Consider the following 22,055-nt stretch of genomic DNA (forward strand, 5'->3'; position numbering starts at 1 on the left):
TACTCAACTGTAAAAAGTCTTATACTTTATTATTACACATGGACAGAATTAGATAACTTCTGAGGTTGCCTCTAAAACTGAGACCACATAAAGTTTGGTCTGAACATGATGAGGAACATAAGACTGAGGACACAGGCAGAAGCAGACAATAACTGACTAAAGTAATCTCTTGTCAGCTCAAGAAATAGGAAGTCTAGTTTTGTTTTGTTTTTTTACATGGCACCCTGATTACTAGCAGCATACAGTGGAAATAAAAACATTTACTTCCTTGACTCTGAAAAGTCTTTTCTGAAAAAGGAAAGGAAAAGTTTCGGTTCTTTTTAATCTGTTGACATTAAAATTTAATGAAAAGTTTTCAGATAGCTTTTAAAATAAATCCCCAATTCTTATTAAAAAAAAAAAAACCTCAGGGCAGCTAGGTGATGTAGTGGATAGAGCACTGGCTCTGGAGTCAGAAGGACCTGAGTTCAAATCTGGTCTCAGACCCTTAATAATTGACTGGCTGTGTGACCTTGGGCCAGTCACTCAACCCCACTGCCTTAAATTAAAAAATTTAAAAAAGAAATAACTGAATAGCTGAGTATTGCCAACAGATTAGAAAAACTTGATTTTCATACCTGAGTGTAAGTTACTCTTTAAGCTTGACAGCATCTATAATCTCTCAAAGATATGCTATAAACTAGAAGATTTCTTTTTTTTCATTCTGCTTGTGTTGTTAAGAAAGACAGTATGTTATAGTAGACAGAGTTGGCATCAAGGCCAGGAATACTGACATGAACTGACTGTGTGACCCTGGACAAGAGAATTAGCCTTTCAGTGCTTTAAGATCCTCTAAGACAATAAATTGCAGAGAAGGTGGTAGCCTGGATTGATAAGGCCTCAAACATAAGAGTTCTCCCCCCTGAAAATTCTAAGTCCAAAAAGGACCCTAATCTTAACCTTTTGTTAATATTCTAAGAAGCAAAGAACTGAGAAAGTTGGGAACAATTAATCACACAGCGTTTACTACCCCAAAACAGTTAAAAAAAAATTTTCAGAAGTTTGAGTTAAGCAAAAATTATAAGGAAGGGTACATGACTAAAAAGACTGAAAAATTTCAATGACAAATGAATACAAATACCCAACTTAAAAACCAATAAATAAGTACCAACAAAGGGCATGTTAGGTGCTATGCACATTCACAAATATAAAGAATGAAACAACTTTTGCTTTCAAGGGGTTTACAATTGAAGAGGGTAGGCAGTAAACATATATAAATGTATACAACAAAAATATAAAGTGACAATATTTTCAACAAGGCATATTTGAAAGAGAAAACATTAGCAGCAGAAATCAGAAAAGGCTTCATGCAGAAAATGGTATGTATCTTAAAAGGAAAGAGATGAGTTATATGAGATAGAAGTGCATGTGAGAAGGTCAATGCAAAGACTCAAGATAATACATATGAAAATGGCATATCATATGCAAAGCACAGCATTTGGAATACATCGTTTTGGAGGAAAAGTAATGTATAATGAGGCTGGAAAGAAATGTTAACTAGATCTATCATTTGACTCACAAAATTATATCCAACGAAGTATCTCTGGTATACCTTTCTCAAGGCTGTATGCTATACAAGGCAGGGCAGCTAAGTGGTGCAGTGGATAGAGTACTGGCCCTGGGGGTCAGGAGGACTTAAGTTCAAATCTGGCATCAGATATTTAATAATTGCCTAGCTGAGTAACCTTGGGCAAGTCACTTAACTCCATTGCTTTAAAAAAAATTTTTTTTTTTAAAAAAAGAAGTCACCATATACATCAAGGCTACAAATACAACCTGAAAAATAATCTCAGTCAACATGGAGCTGACATTCCACTTATGAAATATTGTATGTAAATACACAAGTATAAACATGTTAGCTAAAAGAAGCACTAATAACCAAAAGATCTCAAGAAGTTTCCTACAAGAGGTGATGTATAATATAAATCTTAAAAGAAGATAAGAATTCTAAGAGATAGAGGTGAGGAGATAATGTGTGGGGAAGAGTTGGGGCAACTTGTGCAAAGGCAGAGAAGTTGGTAAATAAAATGTCAAATTTGGGAACAGCAAGAAAGCTAGTCTATTTAGACCAAAGAAAGGATGAAAGGGAGCAAGTTAAAATGAGCTTGGAAAGGCAGACTGCAGCCAGACTGGTTTGTCTTTCATCCAAGAGGCAATAGTGAGCCACTAAAGGTCCTGAGCAAAGTAAGAGAGTCAGTCTTTGGTCATCTGTGAAGAGAATACATTGGAGAGGAAGAGTGTAAGTGGGAATAAAGTACTGAGTTTCTCTACATGAATGAAGAGAAACAAACAGATATAAGTTATGCTGCCAAAGTTGAACTGACAAGACTGGAATTTGCCTGACTATGGAGTGTGATCAAAGATGATTCCATGGTTATGAATCTGGATAACTGGAAGGTTAGTAATACAAAAAACAACAACAACAACAACAAAACACCAAGAGGAGAGTTTAAGAAGGAAACCAAATTCCATTTGAGATATAATTGAATCTAGAGTATCTAGAGGACCTCCATTTCAACAAGCAATTGGTGATGTGGAAGTTTTTAACTCAGGAGTAAAAAAAATAGAACATGATATATTGATTTGAGAGTCATCTATATAAAGATCATAATTAAATCCATAAGAGATAATGAGATTCTCAAGTGAAAGAGTGAAATGTAGAATAAGAAGGTCCAAGACAGGAGTTTAGAGAGAAATTCTTCTTAGAAGATAAGCTATAAACAATAATTCAGTCAAGAAGACTGAAAAGCAACAAGAAAAGACAAGAGAAAGAACTAGGTGAGTACATATTCATGAAAACTCAGAGAGGAAACAGTATACAGGAGTAAATGGTGAAGAAACTACAAATAGAATAAGAACTGAGAAAAACTTGAAATTTTGTAATTGGTATCATTAGTAACCTTGAAGAAGTCAATTTCAATTGAGTGTTCAAGTCAAAAATCATTATGAAAAAGGATTTAGAATTGAGTAGTAGGAGAGGAAGAAGTTCAGAATTAAAACAGCATGAACTAAACAGGTATATAGGTAAATTAATCTAAAATTAATCTAAAACACAGTGGATTTAAGAGTTCAAGGCTGATATTCTGAACTTAAATGCAAGATTTTAAATTTAGTCTTTAAAATGCTTCTTTACAATCATCACACCATTATAACTTGCCAAGAGAGAACAAACAGATCACAAACAACTGGACAAGTCAAATCAGAGGAGACATATGATCTTTTTAGAAATAAGATAAATGCTTACTTGCAAAAGTATTTGTATAACTATAGACAGTATGCATATTATCTAAAATCCAAAGCCAAAGTTTCATCATTATAGCACGATATGGAAGAACGAGATAACCACAGCAGAACAAAAAGGAATGAATATAACACGGATAATAATAGCACCCAGCTCCCAGAATTGTGAGGATTAAATGAGATTTTGTACAACTCTTAGTACAGTGCCTGACACACTGAAGATACTATATAAATGCTTGTTCTTCTTGTTAATAATGTATTTTCAAAGACTAGTGTTACAAAATGGGAAATTCTCTCACCTTCAATACATTCCAGCTTATCAATTCTCCAAATGTGATCTGATGGCAAAAAACAATGGGACTAGCATGATACATTACTAGATACGTTAAATAATAAAATACAGTGGGTAGTTAGGTGGTGCAGTACCTAGAGCACTGACCTTGGAGTCAAGAGGACAGGAGTTTGATTCCAGCCTCAGACACTTGACTCTTAAGCCAAGTGACCCTGGGCAAGTCACTTAACCCTGATTACTTCACATCCAGGGTCATCTCCAATAATCCTGATTCATATCTGGTCACTGAAATCAGATGGTTCTGGAGGAGAAAAAGTAAGGCTGGTGACTTAGCACAGTCCCCCTCACTCAAATCCAATTCACATGCTTGCCATGGCAACACTTTCCTGATAATGCCATCTTTGAAAATGGAGGACAAATATTTTGGCTCAATTAAAATGAAAAAGAAAGTCTATGCTATTTAAACAAATCAAAGTTGGAATGGGCTTGCTGAATTTGCAGTCAAAGGACACAGATTTGAATCCTGACACTGCAATTGACTTTCTGGGTAATCAAACATAAGTTACTTGACGTTTCTGGGTCTCAATTTCCTCATTCACAAAATGAAAGTGTTGAACTAGATCATATTTACTATCTTTTCTAGTTCAAAATCTAGGGTACTATCATCTTAGTTGACTGTATTGTACAAGTAAAAAATAATATAATCCGATATTTAAAATTGTAGTGTTTTTGAGATTATGCAACTAAATCAACAAGTTGATTGAAGCTTCACTTCCAAACTCTGCAGAAGGGAACTAAGTGGTCCTAAAGAACTATGTAGAACTTGACAAAAAGTCTCATTCCTTTATTACAGAAATACAGGATTTTAGTAACAAGAACAAGTTGCCGACAGAGGAAAAAAAAACAAACCTCAAAATACTATCAACAAATCATCCAGTTTCTACTTGACAGCTGAGTAACAGAAAACATAGTACCTTCTTGAGAAGTACTTTCTTCTTCTAGACAATTCTAATTGTTAGGAACCTTTTTCTAACAATCAGTCAACTCTATCTCTCTATAAATGCCATTACTTCCCTCTAGAGAGCAGCATAGCTGATAAGAGAACCCTTTGAATGCCACCACTGACATATAATTGGCTATATGACTCTGGACACTTTCTTTAACCATGCAACTAAGTGGCACAATATATAGAGTGTCAGACCTAAAGTCAAGGAAGACCTGAATTCAAATCCAGCCTGGAACGCTTACTAGCTGTGTGATTCTGGGCAAGTCACTCAACCCTGTTTACCTCAGTTTCCGTCTTTGAAAAATGAGCCAAAAGGGAAATGGCAAATCACTCTACAATCTTTGCCAAAAAATACCAAATGTGATTACAAATACAACTGATTGCTGTTACTATGAGAACTGCTCAGCTGATTGTGCTCACTTTAATTCATCACTTGATTTAAGTCTTTAAAAATATTTCTGAAACAACCCTGCTGATCATTTCTTGTAGCCCAATGTTAATCCATAATAATCATATACACAATTAATTTATTCTCCAATTGATGGGCATCACCTCAATTTCCAATTCTTTGTCAATAAAAGAGATGTCCTAAATATTTTATACAATCAGGGTTTTCCTTTTTCTTTGCTCTTGTAGAGACCTAGTAGAGCTCGCTTCACATTTTCTGAAACCATTCTCTTCATTATTTCATATAACTGTATTCCGTCACATTTATACCATAACTTATTCAGCCACTCTCCAACTGAGGAGCATTCCCTCAGTTTTGATTTCTTTGCCACCACAAAAAGAGCTGCTTAGGGGCAGGCGGAGCCAAGATGGTTGCATGAGAACAGTCGTTCAGAGCTCTCTTCAAAATATTTCAAAAACTAACTAAATTTTCTTTTTAATTTTTTTATCTATTATTTTCTATTCTCATTTTGTACAAATGTTTTTTTTTACATTAATAAAATATACTTGTTTACAAGTAAACAAAATACCCCTCCCCCCCCATGAATACAGATAGACTTGCTTGGGTGAAAAAGTAAAGGGGAGAGAAAAAAATTAAAATTAAAAATAATAGTAATAATTGTAGGTATGGCCAGGTGGCACAATGGACGAAGCACCAGCTCTGGAGCCATGAGCACCTGAGTCCATATCCAGCCTCGTAAACCCAATAATCACCCAGCCATGTGACATGCAAGCCACCAGATCCCCACTGCCCTGTAAAAACCAAAAAGAAGAAAAAAAAAGACCCAAAATAAAATAAAATAGTAATAATAGTAGGGGTGGCAGACAGAGCATTGGCCCTTGAGCCAGGAGCACCTGGGTCCGAATCCAATCACAGACACCCAAAGATAACCTTGCTATGTGGCCCCAGGAAGGCTACCTAGCCCCACTTGTCCTGCACCCTACCCCAAATAATAATAATAAAAAATGTGCTTCAGTCTTTGTTCCAACACCATCAACTCTGTCGTGGGTGGATTATATTCTTTATAATAAGTCCATCACAAAAGTTACTTCCATATTTTTCCAATGTTGCCATTGCTGATCGCAACTCCCTCCTTTCTTATTTCTCCTCTACCATGTACTGTATTTTCTCTCTCCTTTCACTCTGACTCTGCTGTAGGGTAGCTGAGTGGCGCAGCAGACAGATCCCTGGTCCTGGGGCCAAGAAGCCCTGAGCCCCCATACCACCCCTTAGGCCCAGAATCCACCTGGCTCTATGGTCCTGGGCAGGCCATCCAATCCCAGCCCCTTGCAAGAAGTAAAAAAGAAAATGTGTTATATCTGACCACTGTCCCACCATGGTCCATCCTCTCCTCCTTTATTCACATCCCCACCCCTTCCCCCTGCTCCCCCCTCCTTCTTACTCCAGTTGTCTATACCCCATTGAGTATATCTGCTGTTTCCTCTCCTAGCCATCTCTGATGAGAGCAAAGGTTCCCTCATTCCCCCTTGCCTCCCCACTTCCATATCATTGCAATAGCTCATTGTAATAAAAAAAATCTTATTATGTGAAATATCTTGAACTATTCCCCCTCTCCTTTTTCTTTCTCCCATTCCATTTCCCTTTTTTTCCTACTGACTCCATTTTTGCACCATATTTTATCTTCGAATTCAGCTTTCTCCTGTGCTTCAACTATAAAAGCTCCCTCTACCTGCTCTATTAACTGAGATGGTTCATATGAATATTATCAGTATCATATAACATGCAGTTCATCCTCATTACTCCAATCTCCATGCTTTACCTGAGTCCTGTATCTGAAGATCAAACCTTCTGTTCAGCTCTGGCCATTCCAAAAGGAACCTTTGAAATTCCCCTGGGTCATTGAAAGTCCATCTTTTTCCCTGGAAGAAGACATTCAGCCTTGCTGGGTAGTTCATTCTTGGCTGCATTCTAAGCTCTTTTGCCTTCCAGTATATTGTATTCCAAGCCCTACGAGCTTCCAATGTAGCTGCTGCTAAGTCCTGTGTGATCCTGACTGCAGCTCCACAATATTTGAACTGTGTCCTTCTGGCTGCTTGTAATATTTTCTCTTTGACTTGGGAGTTCTGGAACTTGGCTATAATATTCCTAGGGGTTGGCTTTTTGGGATCTCTTTCTCGGGGGGATCAGTGGATTCTCTCCATTTCTCTTTTGCCCTCTGCTTCTAGAATATCAGGGCAATTTTCCTGTAGTAATTCTTTGAAAATGATGTCAAGGCTCTTTTCCTGATCATGACTTTCAGGTATTCCAATAATTTTCAAATTATCTTTCCTAAGTCTGTTTTCCATATCAGTTGTTTTTTCAGTGAGATATTTCACATTTTCTTCTAATTTTTCATTTTTTTGGTTTTGAAGTATTGCTTCCTGGTTTCTGGTAAATTCATCGATCTCCCTGAATTCTATTCTTTGTCTGAAGGATTTGTTCTCCTCAGAGAGTTTTCTTATCTCTTTTTCCATCTGGCCAATTTTGCTTTTTAAAGCATTCTTCTCCTCAATGACTTTTTGAACTGTTTTATCCATTTGACCTAAGCTGGTTTTTAGCATGCTATTTTCTTCAGCATTTTTTTGGATTTCCTTGACTAAGCTGCTGACTTCATTTTCATGTTTTTCCTGCATCTCTCTCCTTTCTTTTCCCAGTTTTTCTTCCAACTCCCTCATTTGATTTTCAAAGTCTTTTTTGAGCTCTATCATAGCCTGAGCCCAATTTCTGTTTTTCTTGGGAGTCTTTAGATGCAGGAGCTTGTGCTTCCTCATCTTCAGACAAAGTATTTTGATCCTTCTTGGGCTCATTTGCAAAATATTTCTCAATAGTCTTCCTCTTGTTTCTTTGCTTGTTCATTTTCCCAGCCTAAGCCTGTTTTTTGGTGGTGCTTCCTGAGCTTTTGAGACATTCCCACAAGGGTCTCAGTGTGTGAGGTTCTGTCCTCCCTCCTGGTCTGTGAATGAACATAAGCACCCCTCTCTGCCACAGGGCCGAGGTGGGCGGGCCCTGTTGTTCTATTGGGGGGCCTAGACTGGGATCAGGATCTGAATGTGGTCAGAGCCCCAGAGTCCTGTTCCAGGAGCAGAGGACAGAGCTCTGCAGTCTCTCTCTTCACTCCCCTCCCTCAGCTCAATGGGCTCATGCCCTGGGGGCTCCTGCTTACCAGCTCAGCCTGCTTCTGTTTCCGGATCTGGGCTGAGGAAAGACCACCTGCTGGCTGTATGCCCTGAGGGTGGGGCTCCACGTGCTCCCTCTGGCAGAGGTCCCCCGTGTTCCCCTACTTTGTGCCCGGTGCTCCCCAGGGGGCAGCTCAGGAGACTCCCCCACTGCTGTGAGGGGAGGCTCCCAGCTCCCTGGGGCTGCCTCCAGGAGGTTGAAGTTCTTTGGCTCTGGTGGGCACCCCTCTGGCAGGCTGCCTCTCTAATCGCGGGGAGCAGAGCCTTTCTGCTCTTTTCCAGGTTACCTTGAGTAAGAGAACTGCCTCACTGGGTCCCTTTGTGGGTTCTGTCTCTCAAAAGTTTAGTTAAGAGTCCTTAACTGATGAATTTTATCAGAGAGCTCCTAAGACTGGATCCCTTCATGTCGCCATCTTGGCTCCACCCCCCTAACTAAATTTTCGAGAGACAGAACCCACCCACAGAAAGATCCAGTGAGGCAATTCTACAGTCCAAGGTAACCTGGAAGATCATGGGGAACGCTTTGTTCTATGGATTTGGAAGGGGCAGCAGCACAGCCAGGATCATCAAACCAGAGTGAAGGAGTTCCAGCCTTCTGGGAACAGCCTGCAGGGTGCCTGGGTCCTGACAGCAGAAGTAGTTTCCTTACCTGCCAACCCAGGGAACACCAAGCACAGCTTGGAAGATGAGTGGGGAAACCTCTGCCAGAACAAGCAGGAAGTCCATGCCAACTTGACCCTCAGCACAGCCTAGATCCCAGGAAATAGAAGCAGGCCTACAAAATGCCCAAGAGAGAGCTGCCAGGCAGCAGCTGGTCCCACAGTCCACAGAAGGTAAGGGGGTGGGGAGCAGACTGTCAAGGTCTCTCCTCTGGTCATCCACAGACCAAAGCACAGACCAGCAGAGCCTTTCATAAAACCTTGAAGGAACTGAGGTCCTTGTGGGGGTGTCCCAATAATACTCAAAGACTCAGGAAGCACCCCAAAACCAGAGCACAGGCTGGGGAAATGAGTAAACAGAAAAAAAGGAACCTGACCATAGACAATTACTTTGGCCCAATGGAGGATAAAAACATACACTCAGAAGATAACAAAGTCCAAGGTTCTGCATTCAAAGTCTCCAAGAAATATAGGAGTTGGGCTCAGGTTATGTCAGAACTCAAAAAAGATTTTGAAAATCAAGTAAGGGAGGTAAAGGAAAAACTGGGAAGAGAAATAAAAAAGATACAGGAAAAACATGAAAATAAAGTCAGTGGTTTAGTCAATGAGATCCACAAAATGCTGAAGAAAATAACATGTTAAAAACCAGCTTAGGTCAAATGAGTAAAACAGTTCAAAAAGTTATTGAGGAGAAGAATGCTTTAAAAAGCAGAAGGCCAGATGGAAAAGGAAATAAGAAAGCTCTGTGAAGAAAACAACTCCTTCAAATGTAGAATGGAGCTAAAGGAAGCTGATGACTTTGTGAGGAATCAAGAAACATTAATATAATACCAAAAAAGAAGAAAAAAGAAAAAAGAAAAACTAGTAGAAAACATGAAATATCTCATAGAAAAAACAACTGATCTGGAAAAACAGATCCAGAAGAGACAATTTAAAAATTATTGGGCTACATGAAAGTCATGAACAGGAAAAGAGCCTTGACTTCATTTTTAAAGAATTTCTACAGGAAAATTGCCCTGATATCCTAGAACCAGAGGGTAAAATAGAAATTGAGAGAATCTACCAATCTCCTCCTGAAAGAGATTCCCCCCCCAAAAAAAAAAAACCCCAGGAATATTATAGCCAAGTTCCAGAACTCCCAAGTCAAAGAGAAAATATTACAAGCAGCCAGAAGGATCAAATATAGCAGAGGTACAGTCAGAATTTCACAGGACTTAGAAGCATCCACATTAAGGGCACATAGGGTTTGGAATGCAACCAAGAATCAACTACCCAGCAAAACTGAATATCCTCTTTCAGGGGAAAAGATGGATATTCAATGAAACAGGGGAATTTCAAATGTTCCTGCTGAAACAGCCAGAGCTGAACAGAAAGTCTGATCTTCAAGTATAGGACTCAGGTAAAGCATAGAGAGGGTGGACGAGAAGGGTAACTTATGAGGGATTTAATGATGTTGAACTGCATGTATTCCTGCATGGGAAGATAACATTGATAATACTCATATGAACCCTCTCATTTATTAGAGCAGTTAGAAGGAGCATATGTAGACAAGGCACAGGAGGGAGCTGAATGTGAAAGTACATTGTAAAAATGGAGTCAATGGGTGAAAAGGAAATGTACTGGGAGAAAGGGAAAGAACAGGTAGAATAGACTAAGATATTTCATATAAAAGAGTCAAGAAATAGCTTCTGCAATGGTATGAAGGGGGGGGAAGGTGAATAAAGGAGCCTTCATTCTCATCAGAAATGGTTCAGAGAGGAGACAGCATACATACTTAATAGGCTATAGAAATTAAGAAGAGAAAGGGGATGAGAGACAAGGGAAAGGGTGATGGGGGGGGATGTAGGTGATAGGGGAGAAGATAGATCATGGGAGAGGATAGTCAGATATAACACATTTTCTCTTTTACATTTTACAAAGTGGTACGATTGACTTGTCTGGGTGGTTGCTGGGTCTCTGGGGTGGGATGTGGGCCTGGAGCCACTCGGCTGCCCCATAACACACTTTTGAAGAGGGACAAAGTGAAAGGAGAGAGAAAATATAATAGATGGTAGTATAGAGGAATGGATGGAAGGAATAACAATCAAGTAAAAGCAACTGTGGAAAAATATGTAAGTAATTTCTCTGATGGACTTATGATAAAGAATGCGATCCACCCCAGAGACAGAGCTGATGGTCTCAGAACACAAACTGAAGCACATTTTTTTCCCTCTTTCTGTTACTTATTTCTCTTGAGTTTTTTTTTTATTTTTGTGAGGGGAAAGGGGATTATGTTTTCTCTTACAACAAGACTATTTTAGTAATGTGTGAATAAATTAAAATGTAAAATTTTTAAAAAGAGATGCTATAAATATTTTTGTACATGTGTGTCCTTTTCCTTTTTCTTTGATCTCCTTGGGTTATAGACCTGGCTATATTACTAGGTCAGAGGATACATATACAGTTTTATAGCCCTTTGGATCAAATTGATTTCTAGAATAATGACCCTTTAATCTTAATACTTACAAGATGCATTAATAGAGGGAATTTCCTTTCTGCAAAGTTTCCTAACAAAGAAATCATTGGTTCAAAAATCCCTATATTTCCAATTCTTTGTCAAAAGCATCCTCTAGAGTTAAGCATAACTCAAAACCCTCTTCTAAAAGAAGTCCATTAGATGCTCGAATGTACTATTATGTTGCTCTCCTTTCTTTCTTCAGAATAAATATCTCCAGCTTCTTCAATTATTTATTGTACAATATATTCTCCACATAGTTTTGACTACATTCCCCATGTAATTTATCAATACTCTAGGATGTGGGTTAAAGATAATGGAATACAGAGGCCCTCTAACCATTTAATTGGGGAAGCGATGCCATTCTTAGTAAACATTTATGGTTACAATGTCATATAATGACTCGTGATACTGAATTCGTATCCCCTAAAACTCTCCAGACAATATCAAAAATACTGATCTCTAAGATGGTATCTCTTCTTTCCTGGCCTTTGGAACCAGAGTATAAGTATTTTTGAAATTTCTCTTTAGATTCAGTCCATCATTTTAGTCTGTCAAGATCTCCACATCTCACTAATAACGGAAGATGGGTCAAAGAGGATAATGAATAGTGGGTCAGAGAAAATAATCAACAGTCACAATCCTGCTATCCTATCTAAATATCTTGGCAAATTTCCTAAAGTAGCTTAAGTGTATTCTGTACCTATGAGATGGGATATAAGGTGTTTTGTTTTGTCTGTTTTGGTTTGGTTTTAATGTTTCTGAACTTTTCTATGTAAGCCAATTCTCTGACATTTAAAACATTTTGAATGCAATTGAAACAATGGGCTATTTAAGGAACTTCTAAATGAACTTAAGAGTCTAGGTGGAGTGCGAGTCTGGACATCCCTTAGTCAAATTTCAAAGAATATAAATGGTTAAAAAAAACAAAACAATGTAGCAGTGTTATAGAAAAACTTTGTATCATCTTAATAGCTTGTTGCTTTTACCATTTGGACATCAAGTATCATTAGTTGGAAGTGTCCCCAGAAAGAGTATATGCATATAGAAAAGCTTGGACTGAGTCTTGATGGCAACTAAGAATTCCAAGGAGTAAAGATGAGAAGGGAAAACATTCTAGACTAGAGAGTCATATAGTACAAAGACACAGATATGAGAAGCATAGTGTCTAGGAGATGGAGTTTCCTTTTTAAGGTTGCACATAAAGCCAGAACATGAAGAAAACAAGAAGGCTTGGAAAATCAATTGAGAAGTTTCCTGTGTATCCATTTAGGACTCATCAGATATTCTAATTTTTCTTCCTCTGGAAAAATTAGCTCCTGAGAATTACCCATTGTTGCCCCTTTATAAAATTTTAGACCTTCAGAACCTCTTTCCTTCTTTTTAACCATCAAGCCTTTTCCCAGTTCTAAATCTATGATCCCACTGAAACCTGTTTATTAAAATTAATGGCATATTAAAATGAATGGTTCAGAATAGTAACTGGCTTTGCTCTTCTTTATTATAAACTACAGAAAGAAGTAATATTTAAGTGCTAAAAGCCAACTCCTCACTGTTAGTGAGAGAATCAGATATAATACAGAATTTCTCCCTTGTCTGATCAACTTTGCAAGGATGAAAATGTAAGAAAGGTCAAGAAATTATTAGTTCTTCCAGTTTTGTTAAGAGTTCTAGCACATGTTTGAATAACTGAAGTTTCCAACATTTTCCTACCGTCTCAATCCTTCACTGGGAGACTAATTCTCTTTCTGTCCAGGTAGTCTGAAGTATATACTCTTTTTTTTAATTTATTAAAGGCAATGGGGTTAAGCGATGTGCCCAAGGTCACACAGGCAATTATTAAGTGTCTGAGGTCAAATTTGATCTCAGGTCCTCCTGACTCCACAGTCAGTGCTCTATCCATTGCATCCTAGCTGCACCCTGTTGCCCCTACTCTTTTGGAAAAGTGTACATCAACCATTTTATTTACAGATTTCATCCTATCAAGTTTTATATAACTATTATGAAATTTGCCTTCCTGCATTTGGATGTCTAATTTCTCTACCTTGTTGACTAATATTTGTACAATGCTACATAAACATTTGAAGCAGTGGTTTTACTGATGGTTCCTCTATTGGATTTTTTGTTCAGTGAATTTCTAAGTATCTCAGCTTTATTTTTTTTTTGCAAGGTCTACTCTTTATGTTATCTGATTTGAGATAAACATCATAAATTTTCTCACTCCCTAATACTTTTAAAGTTTCTTTGATTAGATTTAAAAGACCTCTGCATCCTCAATTGCTTATTAAAGTATTAAAGCATTTATTAAAACAAAGAATATATTAGTTATCTCAAATTTAACAAGCTCAAAACAGAAATCATTATCTTCCATTCTTTCTTCTCCAATATTCTTCCATTCTAACTTTTCAATTTCTGTCACAGACTCCATCACCCTTCCATTCAAGTTTATAACTTCAGTTATGCTTGATTCTTCATTTAATTCTCTTACTACACATACACAAACATTCAACAAGTCAGGTTCATTCTGCTTCTACAATATCTCTCACAACTCCTTCTCTCTACTCACATAGCCCAAACCTCAATCAGGTCTTGCCTGAACTACTACATGACATGTTTATCAAATTCACAAATTTACAGATGATAAAAACTGGAAGGAATAACTATGGTGTTAGATTACAGAGTCAGGATATTAAAAAAGATACTGAGATAATCTATGAGATGAATTTAATAATATGAAATTAACAGAAAAGTGAAAACCCTACGAGTATAAAAAAATTTCAAAACTATATGATAGTGGCAATATAGCTAAATAACAACTACAAAAAACTGAGGGTTTTAATGAGATTCAAGTTCATTATCAGTTAACATTATGTTAGCCTAAATAAGATAATTCCTAGACTGCAAAAAAGCACAACATAGATAAACTAGAAAGCTATCACAATGTGAAGGTAATTTTGAGACTGTGTAGGATTATGATTATTTGAAGGACCTAGGGGTATTCAGCTTGAGATGCTATTTGAAATGAAGGTGAAGAGCTAACATTCCTAGTCAAGTCCTTTCAGGTTTAAAAATTATTAAAACCAAGACAGAAAATTACTCTTAGACTATTCTTAGAAGAGAAAGAGGGGCCTTACATTCTCAGACACCCTCCCAATTGTGCTAGGGAATGAAATAGTGGACTGTTTCCAGGAAAGACCTTGCATTGATTGTGTTAGGGAGGGAAATAGTGGACTACTTCCAGAGAAGAGACCTTTCAGTCTACTTCAGACACCTATTTGATAATAGACTGTGAGAACAGTAGCCTGCCTTCTCTTGTTTGATACTAAACAAAGAAGATAGTAGAATCCCTTAGAAGACCTAGTATGCAAATACTGGGACATTAATTCATTTAACAGAAGATCATTAGAATTTTCTTCTGATAGCCTCGCCACCTGGATGGTGAGGTAATATATTATAAAAACCTTTTATTCTTCTCTTTGTTGCTGGGTAGATTTTTCATATAAATATTGTAACTCTGAAAACCTTAACAGATTGGAAGCGGGGGTGGGGGTAGGGAGGGGAGAATAGTGCTAGGTCATATAATCTTGCTTGACTGTCACCTCGGGGCAGCTCCTTGATATTTACTACCTTTGTGATACTTGGAGTATGCCCTTTTCTCAAGAAAAGCCAAAATAAACTTTCCTTTTTGCTCAGAGGAATCTCTACATTTTTTAAAGTGGATTTTTATCCCACACAGTTTATGGTACATGGGCTGGGAATCTTAGCCCTCTCCCTGAGACTCTCTTGGGCATAAGCACAAGCAGGAGTCATGCTGGAATGTTATCAGCAGCTTGAGATTTAGTGTCCAGGCAGACTCCTTGAGGAGTGAGGGAAAGAACCTAAAGAGAGACTTAGCTTGAACAAAACTGAAAGCCAGAAGACCTCTGGAGGCAGGACTACAAGGAAATGGCACGGGGGACCAGGAACAGCTCTCCAGGTCCATAAGTTTGCATACACGAGCTTAGGTATTGTAAAGTCCTTGGCATGGGCCTAGGTATTGTAAAGTCCTAGGTAATCTGCCCTTTAATTTGGGGCAGAGAATAGGATTGTGGGGGAAATACCCCCACACAATTAAATTATGGAGCCCAAGCGGTTTGAAGCCAAAGGGCCAATTCACACAGTAGAGTCTGCAGAACTGTCGGGCAATCTGCAGTGAGAGATTCCAGTAGCCCAGGTGGTTAGAGGCCGAAGGGAGAAGCAGAAAGGTCTGGAAGTGGCAGCTGAGAGCTCTAGGGTTTAAATAAAGTAAATAAATCTTCCTAGGAAAAATTCCAAGAGACAGCATTAGGCTGTAAAAATGGGAGGGTCAAATTTAAAGCACTACTGCAGCAGTAAATTATTGCAATCCCTCCCTGAAGTGCTGTGAGATAGTCCCAAAGACTTAAATTTAGTAATTGGAATAAGGAACTAAAATACCAGGGAAAAGTGCAGAAAATAATAAAATGCTATTGACTTTTTCTCTTCCCAGCTTTTTTCACTGTGATTCTGTGTTGCTAAGATGCTTTCTCCTCCTCTCCCTCCTCCCCCTCCCTGCTGCTTTTCGCCAGGCCACTTGTCTGGTCTTTTTTTTTTTGGTTTGTTATCTCTCAACCTTGGGAGAGAAACAGGAGCAAAAGGGGAATTTACTAAGAAAAAGGGACCAAAGGAAGGGTTGTGGGAAATCTGGGACACTATTACACTGTTGGTGGACCTGTGAACTCATCCAACCATTCTGGAGAGCTATTTGGAACTATGCCCAAAGGGCAACAAAAATGTGCATACCGTTTGACCCAGCAATACCACTACTGGGTCTATATCCTGAAGAGATGATGAAAAAGGGTAAAAACATTACCTGTACAAAAATATTTATAGCAGCCCTGTTTGTGGTGGCAAAAGAATTGGAAATCAAGTAAATGTCCTTCAATTGGGGAATGGCTTAGCAAATTGTGGTATATGTGTGTGTCATGGAACACTATTGTTCTATTAGAAAGCAGGAGGGATGGGATTTTAGGGAAGCCTGGAGGGATTTGCATGAACTGATGCTGAGTGAGATGAGCAGAACCAGAAAAACACTGTACACCCTAACAGCAACATGGAAGTGATGTTCAACCTTGAAGGACTTGCTCATTCCATCAGTGCAACAATCGGGAGCAATTTTGGGCTGGCTGCAAAGGAGAGTACCATCTGTATCCAGATAAGGAGCTGTGGAGTTTGAACAAAGTTCAAGGACTATTCCCTTGAATTTAGAAAAAAACCAGATATCTTATTGTCTGATCTTGTTACCTCTTAGACTTCTTGTCTCTTCTTTAAGGATATGATTTCTCTCTCATTACACCCAATTTGGATCAAGGTACAACATGGAAACAAAGTAAAGACTGGGGGGGGGGGGGAGTAAGATGGGGGAAATTGTAAAACTCAAAATAATATATTTAATAAAAATAAATTTAAAAAAAAGAAAAAAGAAAAAGGGACCTTATTTTGAAGTTAAAAAGACAATGAAAATTACTCAATATGTTAAATAATGAAGTCACAGAAAGAAATGTAATTTTAATTTGAAAAAGGGTTTTGAGGAAAAGTACATCCCAGAAAATCAAGAGTCAGGTTAATTCTAAAATACATAATTTGCTTACACAGAAATGCCAGAAAAGATAAACCAAATAGTTGATATTTTACCAGAATGATATGGCAACATTATACTTTCAAGATTCTGGTAATGTTAGTTATTACAGAGAGAGTAATGGAACTGAGGAGGGGGGACCTAAGAACAAAAGAGTCCCCAGGAAAGATTTTGGACCTCCCTCCTTATGAGAAAAGTAAAGTGGTTTATTCTATCTGAGGAAGGGAGTGGATAATATTGCAATTAGGTTGTGATATTTGTTTTTTAAGTAGCTGTTCACCTTCTCAAAAGTTAAAATCAAGAAGTGTTAAATATTAAATCCTTTGAATGGAAAATGTTCTCTGGAAAGTGGAATCATGTCTGTGTTTATATAGCCAGTTCAGAACAATATTAACTAGAGTTAAAAAGAGTTCATGAAAAAGAATAAGGGAACAGAATATTAAGGGAAACAAGACAATTGGAATTTTTTTGAACCATTTGCTAAGTACGGAAATTGGTTAAAGAATGTCGACAAAAGATTTGAGCAGGTGTCACATTGTATAAGTAAAAGGATTGATTTGGGGGATTTTCAAGGGCCTTGGGAGGTGATTTCAAATTCAATTAAGGGGTTTGTTTTTTTTTTTTATTATAATGTTTTATGGCTCCTCCAGAGTCATAGGAGGAAAAAAGAGTTAATGGAAATTCTGTAATAGATAGGGACAGAATGGCCTTGGTGAAGGCTGGCAGTCAGGCTAGATTATGAGCTATCTCAATTAAGCTTTAGAATTACTAAACAAGGGGTATAGTTCATGTATCTGGAAAAATCTGGAGTGAGTAATGATAAATAGTAAAGGTAAAGAATTAATACATATTACTTTAATATCTCAAACTGAGGGGAATCTCCAATTCCCAGAAAATAAAATGTTCTAATATTGAGAAATGCTGGTCAGTAAGGATAGAAAACTCTTACTAAGTTAGAGCACTGAGAAGTTAGAATTGCACTGATGAAGATAAAAAGAATTTGCAACTTTTTTTGGCTTTGAAAAATTAAATAATTTAAGGTGATTTTGAATATGACTTTTGGAATTTCAAAGAAGTATAAAGAACATCTTCTAATCATAAAATGGGATTTTTGACAACAACTGGTTTTAAGAATTTTTATCTGTTGCAAAATTCTAGGGAGTAACAGAAAACTACATGAAATTGAAATATATAGTGAAAATTAGTAAACTTTGTATAAGAACAGATTTAAACAACTTTTTGAGAATTTAAAATTGTTACAATAATGAACAATGAATGAACTGAGGTCTGTTATTTAAGAAGAAGAAATTATATATAAATGTAACACTAGCATGGGTAAAAAGTATACATTGGGCTTATGAAATTATAATATGTATAAGACTGAAATTCACAAAGAATCTTTTTTTCTTTGTCTTGAAAATAGAAGTGTATTTTGGAAGAAGAGATAAATAAGCTTATAAAGCACAAATTCAGAAGAGTTTTGTGTGCAAAAGATACTTAATTATAAGGCTAACTTTAAGAAAATCTGTTGTTTTGTTTTGCTTAAAGAGAATGAGGGGTCAGCATGGCATGAAAACTTTGTTTCATGCAGGTTAAGGATTTAATGTTTAAATTTTAAAGAAGTAAAAATTGCAGATTTCTTCCCCCATGTTAAATGCAAATTCAGAAGCAGAGTGTAATTGCAAGATACCCTTTCCAATAATGTTGTATAAATGTGAGGGGCTTTGGAAAATGATTAGGAAATTAAAAACTATGTAATCCTAATTAGATGACTTATCAATGAATAAGTTGTTAAAGAGCGTTATCAAACATGTAATCTACTTTTGTAAATATAAACTATTTTACTGTAATGTGGTCAAACCTGGAATCAATGATTGACTGTTTTGTAGGAATAATGAGGGAAGTTATCAAAGGTCATGACCTTCTGGGTTTCCTGAAATTTTCAAATGATATGTTGGACCTTGCTCTAGAACTGTAGGTCCAGGTATAAATGTAATAAAGTAAAGACTGTTTTGTGAAATCTAGCTCTTAATGTGTTACACTTACTACTGTTTTGTTAAATTTAGAGATATTCTAAAGGGTTGAATGAATTCTGAAAAATAATAATCTGTATTTCAAACAAGGCTAATAATTAAACAGGTTTATTATAGAGAATTGTTTGCATAAGAACTTGCCAATTTTACACACATATATACATGTTTGTGTGTAAAATTGGAATTTTTGTGGCAATGTGTGTATAAATGTGTGTGTGTGTGTGTATACATAAAATCTCAAAGTTGTGGTTGTTTGCTTTGAAGTAAAAGCACCTAAGTAACATGGGAAAGAAAATGATAATAATTTGTGAATTTTTTGGTGACAATCTCTGGCTAATTGTTATGTGAGAATTCTTAGAATAATATCCTAGTCAAAGGGGGCATTGTAATACAGCAGACTAGCCAAGAAGCCTCTAATATACTACCTTTGTCCTGTAATAAAACAGATATGATTTCAAACAAAGGGATGTGGGTCTGCAGATCAGAATTAGTGCCACCAGGAGGAAAGACCTTCTAGTTGAATTAAGAAACATATTTGTGAAAAAATTTGTTTGGTTTTTTTTTGGGGGGGGGTATGTCAAAGAATACTCCAGATGCTGGGGGGAACTTGGCTGCTTTTTGAATGTTTAGAAAGTCACTTTATTTAATGTATTCTGATGACAGGAACACTGTAGACAGAGTAGATATAGGTGATATATGTGTAGGGAAGGGGATGGATTGCGACCCCTGACAATCCAGATTAGAATTAGCATTTAGTCCTTCTGAAGTAGATTCACTTGGAGATCTAATTAGATGTAATTACAGTTTTAGATCATGGGACTCTTTAATTGACTTTTGTTTTCTGTCTAACATCAGGTATGATCAGTAAGGGAAGTGCTGTTGAGTCAATGTTCTCTTGAAGTCTGGAAACTGGAAGGAGGTTTGAACACTACACAGGTGACAGGTGTATTGGGAGAAAAGCTGAAGGGGTGACTTTTCAGTGCAACCTCAGGTTGCACACTTTTGATTTGACTTCCCCAAATGTGACATTTGAATAATGTGTCACCAGAGAAATCTAAGATTTGACTTAAGTCATTTGACTATTCACATGACCTCTGCCTGGAAACTGATTCAAAATTATATCTATAAAGGAATTTTCCTTTGATGTACCAGATCTTTGTAGTAAATCATTAAAGTCAATCTGATATAGAAATTTTAATTCAAGTGGAGTTTAATAGCTAGATAGACCAGCATATGGTTTTAACCTCTGCTGTGAGCTATGTTTTGAGAAGAATTAGGATTCTTTTATTTTATTTCATGCTAGGAAAAGGATATTTAGTTAAGAATAATAAAGAAGTTTATATAATCTCAAGATACATTTCTGTACAGTAGCAGGTTCAAATTCTACTTTGAGAAGGGAATGTAAGTCAGTTGAATATATCAGGAAAAGAATCACTTATAGTTTAGTTAAGAAACAGTTTGGGAAGAAAGAAGAATTTCTTTCAGTTAAGGAGATTTGAGTTAGTATTTTAATGAAGATCAAGAGATTAAATGTTACTTGTATGTCACTTGCTGGACACTCTTTGTACAAAGATGGTTATCTAATGTAAATGGTATAAGCTCAAGTTAACTTGATAATTTTCAATATATTCACTCGTGAAGTAAACAATTATGGGAATTGTATTTCTGTTAAAGTATGTATATCAATGTGAAATGTGAATTTTAATAGCTATAGAATTTTATGGTCTGATGATGAAAATATGAATCTGTCTTATAAGATGTTGTGTTAAGAAATTCCTTTACCAGAGGAGATCTCAACAAGTCATCTGAATTGGAGATTGGAATGAACTCTGCAGATACAGAAAGATATTGAATGTCTCTAGAGGAAAAGAAGAAACCAAACAAATTCATCTTCCTCCATTGTGTTTATGATATGCGTGTATAGGTTGTTTGGTCAGGGTTCCAAAAAGAAGATGGATCCCATATGGACTGGAAGAGAGAGAGAGAGAGAGAGAAAAGAACCTGAGAAGGTATCAAGAATAGTGTGAGAGGACTTCAGATGCCAAAATATATAGGTATATATATTTAGAAAAAAAAGAAGAGGGGCATCTAGGTGGCGCAGTGGATAGAGCACTGGCCTTGGAGTCAGGAGTACCTGAGTTTAAGTCCAGCCTCAGACACTTAATAATTACCTAGTTGTGTGGCCCTGGGCAAGCCACTTAACGCCATTGCCTTGAAAAATCCAAAAAAAAAAAAAGGAGGGATTGAGTGGAATATTCCCTCTTAGGAGTTAACATTCCTAGTGAAGTCTTCTCAGGGTTAAAAATTAAAACAAAGCCAGACTATTACTCTGAGACTATTCTTAGAAGAGAGAGAGAGGCCTTACATTCCCAGTCAGACACCCTCCCTATTCTTCTAGGGAGTGAAACATGGGACTATTTCCAGAAGGACCTTGCATTGATTGTGTTGGGGAGGGAAATAGTGGACTACTTCCAGAGAAGAGACCTTGCACACATAGTCACCTATTCGATAACAGACTGTGAGCCTGCCTTCTCTTGTTTCATAAGTACTAAACAAAGAAGATAGTAGAGTTCCTTAGAAGACCTTGCATACTCAGACATTAATTCATTTAACAGAAAGTCATTAGAAATCTTCTTCTGATACCCTTGCCACCTGGATGATGAGGTAATATTTTACAAAAACCTGTTATTCTCTTTGTTGCTGGATTTCTCCTGTAAAGATTGTAACTCTGAAAACCTTAACCAATCAGGTTACAAGAGAGGGGGTTAGGGAGGGGAAAATCGTGCTAGGCCATATAATCTTGCTTGACTGTCACCTCAGGACAGCTCCTTGATCTTCACTACCTTTGTGCGACTTGGAGTATGCCCTTTTCTCAAGAAAAGCCAAAATAAACTTTCCTTTCTGCTCAGAGGAGTCTATTTTTTTAAGTGGATTTTTGTCCCACACACAATCACCAATAATAACAAAGTCTCTAATTCAAGTAACTTGGGAATTGTGAGATTAAAAAATCCTAAAAAAGAATTCAAATTATTT

General features: G+C 37.1%; 1 protein-coding gene across 2 annotated transcripts in view; it reads right to left on the reverse strand.

Moving 5' to 3' along the window:
• STIM2 (stromal interaction molecule 2) overlaps nucleotides 1-22,055 on the reverse strand; it is a 173,529-nt gene that overhangs the window by 76,207 nt on the left and 75,267 nt on the right. The gene's annotated exons all lie outside the window — the stretch shown is intronic.

Source organism: Macrotis lagotis, chromosome 3 (genome assembly GCF_037893015.1).
Source record: "Macrotis lagotis isolate mMagLag1 chromosome 3, bilby.v1.9.chrom.fasta, whole genome shotgun sequence".
Taxonomy (NCBI): domain Eukaryota; kingdom Metazoa; phylum Chordata; class Mammalia; order Peramelemorphia; family Peramelidae; genus Macrotis; species Macrotis lagotis.